This window comes from Oryctolagus cuniculus, chromosome 1 (genome assembly GCF_964237555.1).
Source record: "Oryctolagus cuniculus chromosome 1, mOryCun1.1, whole genome shotgun sequence".
In the NCBI taxonomy this organism is placed as follows: domain Eukaryota; kingdom Metazoa; phylum Chordata; class Mammalia; order Lagomorpha; family Leporidae; genus Oryctolagus; species Oryctolagus cuniculus.
The window spans coordinates 137,388,098-137,393,979 of NC_091432.1; the positions used below are offsets into that span (position 1 = coordinate 137,388,098).

Genomic DNA, 5,882 nt, shown 5'->3' on the forward strand with positions numbered 1-5,882 from the left:
TTTAGTCCACTACACCACAGCGCCGGCCTCAATAAATGAATCTTAAAAAAAAAAAAAATGCTATAGAGGCTGGTGCTGTGGTATAGCCGGTAAAACCGCCACCTGTAGTGCTGCCATTCCATATGGGCGCCGGTTCAAGTCCTGGCTGCTCCACTTCCAATACCACCCTCTGCTAAGGGCTGGGAAAAGCAGTAGAAGATAGCCCTAGTCCTTGGGCCCCTGCACCTGCCTGGGAGATATGGAGGAAGCTCCTGGCTCCTGGCTTCGGATCAGCACAGCTCTGGCTATTGTGGCCAACTGGGGAGTGAACCAGCAGATGGAAGATCTCTCTCTCTGTGCCTCTCCTTCTCTCTCTGTGTAACCCTGACTTTCAAATAAATAAGTAAATCCTTAAAAAAATGCTGTAAACGTAGAGTGAGTTTGTATATGTAAAATGCATACATGTGAAATATGTTTGCATATGTAAAATACATAGCACACAGGAAGCACTCTATAAATGTCAGCTTTTATTTAACTATGAAAGTAATTTAACAATAATTTGTACTTACAGAAAAGACTGTGGCTTCAAGAACTGGCCTTTTAATGTACTGGTAGACAAACTCATTCTTTTTGTTTTTAACAAATTAATTTTTCATTAAAAATTTTATTGGAAAGGCAGAGAGACACAAAGATCTTCCGTATGTTGGTTTACTTCACAAATGTTCACAACAGCCAGGGTTGGACCAAGTTGAAGCCAGGAGCCTGGAACTCAATCCGGGTCTTCCACGTGGGGGGCAGGGACCTAATCACTTGACCCATCACCTGCTGCTTCCCAGAGTGTGCATTAGCAGGAAGCTGGAATTGGAAGTGGAGGCAGGACTCTGATAGTTCTGACTATTAGCCATTGCACCAGATGCTGCCTCTTCCCAAATGTTTCCAATCTGCGGTTGGTTGAACCCACAGATGTAGAACCTACAGGCACGGAAAGCTGACTGCAATTTCAGAAAACAGCTTGTATTCAGAACAATGGGATATTATTATTCAGTGCTAAAAAGAAACAAGATCTTGATCCATGAGAAGACAGGAACAAACTTCCTACTCAATTCTTCTGTGACTCCAAAACTGCTCTAAAAAGGACCCATTTTTTGAAAAAAAAAAAAAAAAGCTATAGAAGCATAACTTTACATCAAAGAGATTTGCTCAAAGATCTAATGAAACTGCTTCTTTACAGTAAAATCTTCTCAAACAGCATAAAAAATAGCTAGTGCGAGTGCCTGTGCCAACAAGATGAATCTGCCTCAGAAATATATTCATCTGAAAGTTAGACTGATAGTAAAATAAACATGCAGTGACAAGAAGCCCTAATTTTACATTCAGGTCCCTTGATGAAATAGGAGAAGGATGAGAAGTCAGGGTTCCCAAAGAAAATCCTAGAAGTAGGAAAGAAAATGAAGTTATAAATCATTTGGGGGATTGTCTGCCCGCTTTGTCTTCTGCTCGACCCCTGCATGGACCCCTCGGGTGGGTGTCAGAACTAGCCCTCAGTGCTCCCCCACACCCCACCGCAGAGAGAGAGAGTTCTGGGTGAGTATCGCCCAGCCTGGCTGGGTATGACCCAACCTGGGTCAGTCGATCGTGCGTCAATGCCACCCTCGTGGACAGAGGGACCGAGGGGCCATCGGGGTGACCCACTCTAAGTACACAGCCTCCTTCGGATCATTGATTGTCCCGACCCAGAGCCATGCGGTGACAAAAAGAACGTACCGAATACAGTGGGGTTCAGACCACGCCACGCCCGCCCTGCTGTGGCACCTCGGTGTCAGAGAAAACAGAGCAGGGTTGGGAAGCTGCCTTTCATCTCGTGCTTCTCCTCTGGAGCGAGTCAGGAGACCTCTTTGCAGAGGAAAGGAACGGCCCTATCTCAAGGCGCAGGGACGTGGGGGGGATCTGTGCACGCGCCTCCTCGCCGCCGCCCGGATTCAGCGCCTTCACTCAAACCCTCTGTCCGGTCACCTCTGCACAATCGTCCACCTCCTCATCCACTTTGGCGTGACAATCCAGTCGTCTCCCCTTAGCCGCAGTTTTGCTTTCTGTAGTTTCAGCCACCCACAGCCAACCACAGTCTGAAAATATTAAATGGAAAATTTCAAAAATAAATGATTCATACATTTTAAATTGTGTGCTGTTCTGAGTAGCTGGATGAAGTCATCCCACTCGGGCCGCCTGGGGCAGGAATCAGCCCTTTGTCCATCAGATGCACACTATAATCGTTACCCAGCTCTTGGTCCAACAGAGTCCACCTCAGATTTTAGATGGACTGTTGTTAGCCCAGTGCTGGTGCTCACGTCACCTTTATTCACTTAATAACGGCCCCAAAGCACCACAGTAAAGATGCTTGACTTTTATAATTGTTCTATTTTATTATTAGTTGTTGTTAACCCTACCGTGCCTAACCTACAAAATTATCCTTTATCCTAAGTATGTGTGTAAAAGGGAAAACATAGCACATGAGGACACTTAAAACAGTTCATGGAAAATGGAATTAAAGATAATTATTTTTGTCTGGCGCCACGGCTCATTTGGTTAATCCTCTGCCTGCGCACCGGCATCCTATATGGGCGCCGGGTTCTAGACCTGGTTGCTCCTCTTCCAGTCCAGCTCTCTGCTGTGGCCCAGGAAGGCAGTGGAGGATGGCCCAAGTGCTTGGACCCTGCACCCGCATGGGAGACCAGGAGGAAGTACCCAGCTCCTGGCTTTGGATCGGCGCACAGCACCGGCCGTGGCGGCCATTAGGGGAATGAACCAACAGACAGAAGACCTTTCTCTCTGTCTCTCTCTCACTGTCTATAACTCTCTGTCTCTCTCTTACTGTCTAACTCCGCCTGTCAAAAAAAAAAAAAAAAAAGATAATTATTTTTTAAAAGATTCACTTAATGGCCGGCGCTGCGGCTCACTAGGCTAATCCTCCACCTAGCGGCGCCGGCACACTGGGTTCTAGTCCCGGTCAGGGCGCCGGATTCTGTCCCAGTTGCCCCTCTTCCAGGCCAGCTCTCTGCTGTGGCCAGGGAGTGCAGTGGAGGATGGCTCAAGTCCTTGGGCCCTGCACCTGCATGGGAGACCAGGAGAAGCACCTGGCTCCTGGCTTTGGATCAGCGCAGTGCACCGGCCGTAGTGCACCAGCTGCGGCGGCCATTGGAGGGTGAACCAATGGAAAAGGAAGACCTTTCTCTCTGTCTCTCTCTCTCTGTCCACTCTGCCTGTCAAAAATAAATAAATAAATAAATAAATAAAAGATTCACTTATTCATTTGAAAGGTAGCATCAGAGAGCACGGGAGAGCTTCTATCCACTGCTTCACGCCCCAAATGGCCGCAGCGGCCAGGCCTGGACCAGGAGAAAGCCAGAAGCTTGGAGCTACTTACAGGTCTCCCATGTGGTGCAGGGGCCCAGGCACTTGGGCCATCCTCTGCTGATTTCCCAGGCACATTAGTAGGAAGCTGGATCAGAAATGGAGCAACCAGGACTTGAACCCGGGCTCATATGGAATGCTGTCAGTGTAGCCATTTAACTGGCTATGCCACAGAGCTGGCCCCATTAAAAGATGAATTTGAAACAAGTATGTGGTGCAGCAGTTATAACACCACTTGGGATGGATGCTCCCATTCCATATGAGAGTACCTGGGTTCAAGTCCCAGCTCTGCTTCTCATTCCAGCTTCCAGCTAATGCAGACCCTGGGAGGCAGCAGGTGAGGGCTCAAGTGCTTAGGTCCCCACCACCCATCTGGAGACTCCGATTGAGTTCTGAGCTCTTGACCCGGCCCTGTCCTGGTTGTTTTAGGCATTTGGGGAGTGAACTAGTGGACAGAAGATATCTCTCTCCCTTCTCTCTCTCTCTTTTTCTCAAATAATTAAATTTAAAATTTTTTGAAAGATTGATTTAATAAAAAATTATTTATTTACCTGAGAGGCAGAGTTACAGAGAGAGGGAGAGACAGAGAGAGAGGGCTTCCGTTCTCTGGTTCACTCCCCAGATAGCTGCAGCAGTCGGGGCCGGATCAGCTGAAGCCAGGAGCCAGAAGCTTCTCTTGGGTCTCCCACATGGGTGCAGGGGCCCAAGCTCTTGGGCCATCTTCTATTGCTTTCCCAGGAGCATTAGCAGGGAGCTGGATTGGAAGTGGAGCAGCTGGGACTCAAACCAGAACCCAATATGAGATGCAAACACCGCAGATGGATGCTTAACCTACTATGCCACAGCGCCAATTCCATAAAAAATGTTTAAAGGTAAGTTTATTTTTAAAAAAGTATTTATTTTGGCACCAAAAATGTTGAAATCCATGTATAATTTTTTCATAACATAATTTTCATAAAGTTTTTGAAAATACCTTACTTGTATAGATTTCAAAAAATTTTTGCAGCAATGTAAATTTATCCTGAATTTTATTTTTTCACGACCTTTTGGAGGGTTCTTGGAGTACCTTTTTTTTTTTTTTTTTTTTTTTTTTTTTGACAGGCAGAGTGGACAGTGAGAGAGAGACAGAGAGAAAGGTCTTCCTTTGCCGTTGGTTCACCCTCCAATGGCCAGCACGCTGCAGCCGGCGCACCGCGCTGATCCGATGGCAGGAGCCAGGTGCTTCTCTTGGTCTCCCATGGGGTGCCCTTTTTTATAAATAGGGTTTGGCGCTGCCCGTGGTCTCAGGCGTCCACCGGAAGCTCCGGGGCTCTTCTGCCGAGGACAGCGAGGGTTTCCATGTTTGGCTCCCGCTTCTGAAGTCTGCTACGTCACGGAAAGTCTGTAAGACACACGCATGCACTTTCCTCTGATGAACGTGTCCTTTGTTCCGGGGACCTCAGACATGAACCTGGCGATGGTGAGGGTGACGCCTCCGCCGGCGGTCTCCCGCCGCTGTGGAGTTCCTCCGCGGCTCTGAGAAGCGGGTCTGGGGCGGCAGAGACCGAAAGGGTTTTGTCAGCAGAGAGAGGCGGGTCCCTCATCACCCGTGTGGAGAGATTCTGCTTCCATGTTCTCGTGGGAACAGGGGAAGTTTTTGGCCTCGCCAACTCCTCTCGTCATAGGACAGAACACACCAGGGGTCCTTACTAAAGGCGAACCACAGAAACTCTACCCAGTGCTTCCCCGTGGCATTTAGCAGGACTCCCCAGCAAGGGGGTCAAAAGCATACTGGGAGCTAATTTTTTAAATTATTCATTTATTATTTCCAGAGGCAGAGAGATAGCAAAAGAGAAATAGATAGCTCCCATCCACTGGTTCATACCCCGCAACAAATTCCTGGAATGCTGAAGCTGGGAGCTGATCCAAGACTCCATCTGGGTGACAGGAGCCCACGTGCCTGAGCCAGCACTGCTGCCTCCCAGGGTCTGCATTAGCAGGAAGCTGGAGTCAGGAGCAGGAGCCAAGAGGGACCCAGGCAGTCTGATGTGGGAGCAGACATCTTGCCTGAACTCCTGACTGCTGAGCCACATGCTCACAGCTGTCGCTCCCCCTCTTCGTGGAGGAACGACACTAAGCCCTGCCTAGGCTTCATATCCGAGTCACGGCACCATTATGTCGCTCCCCGTCTTCGTGGAGGAACAACACAGGACCCTGCGCTGTTCTTTCGTCTGCTCGGCCCTCCCCGGGTTTGCTGTTGGTTCTTCCCGGGTTGGCTACCGTCCCTTCCACCTCCGTGGAAGGGCGGTTCCCCCTGCCACATTCCCACTTCCGCGGGGGAGCGGCACACCACCGGCCGGCTCTCTCGGGGGCTGCACAGGTGTTCCTCTTAGATGTTCCCCTTAGATGTTCCTGGTGCATGTTGTCTCTCTCCTCCTTTATAGTCCTCTTCCGCCAATCCCAACTCTGCTACCCACACGCCAAGTACGCTGCTCTCCTCCAATCAGGAGCAGGTC

General features: G+C 49.2%; 1 long non-coding RNA gene across 1 annotated transcript; it reads right to left on the reverse strand.

The window, feature by feature from the left end:
• Window positions 1-486: 486 nt before the first annotated feature.
• Window positions 487-2,075, reverse strand: LOC127491462 (uncharacterized). Its single transcript, XR_007920164.2, has 2 exons — window positions 1,744-2,075; window positions 487-1,409 (listed from the first exon to the last, which is right to left on the reverse strand). It is a non-coding gene; the product is annotated as an uncharacterized lncRNA (long non-coding RNA).
• Window positions 2,076-5,882: the final 3,807 nt, after the last annotated feature.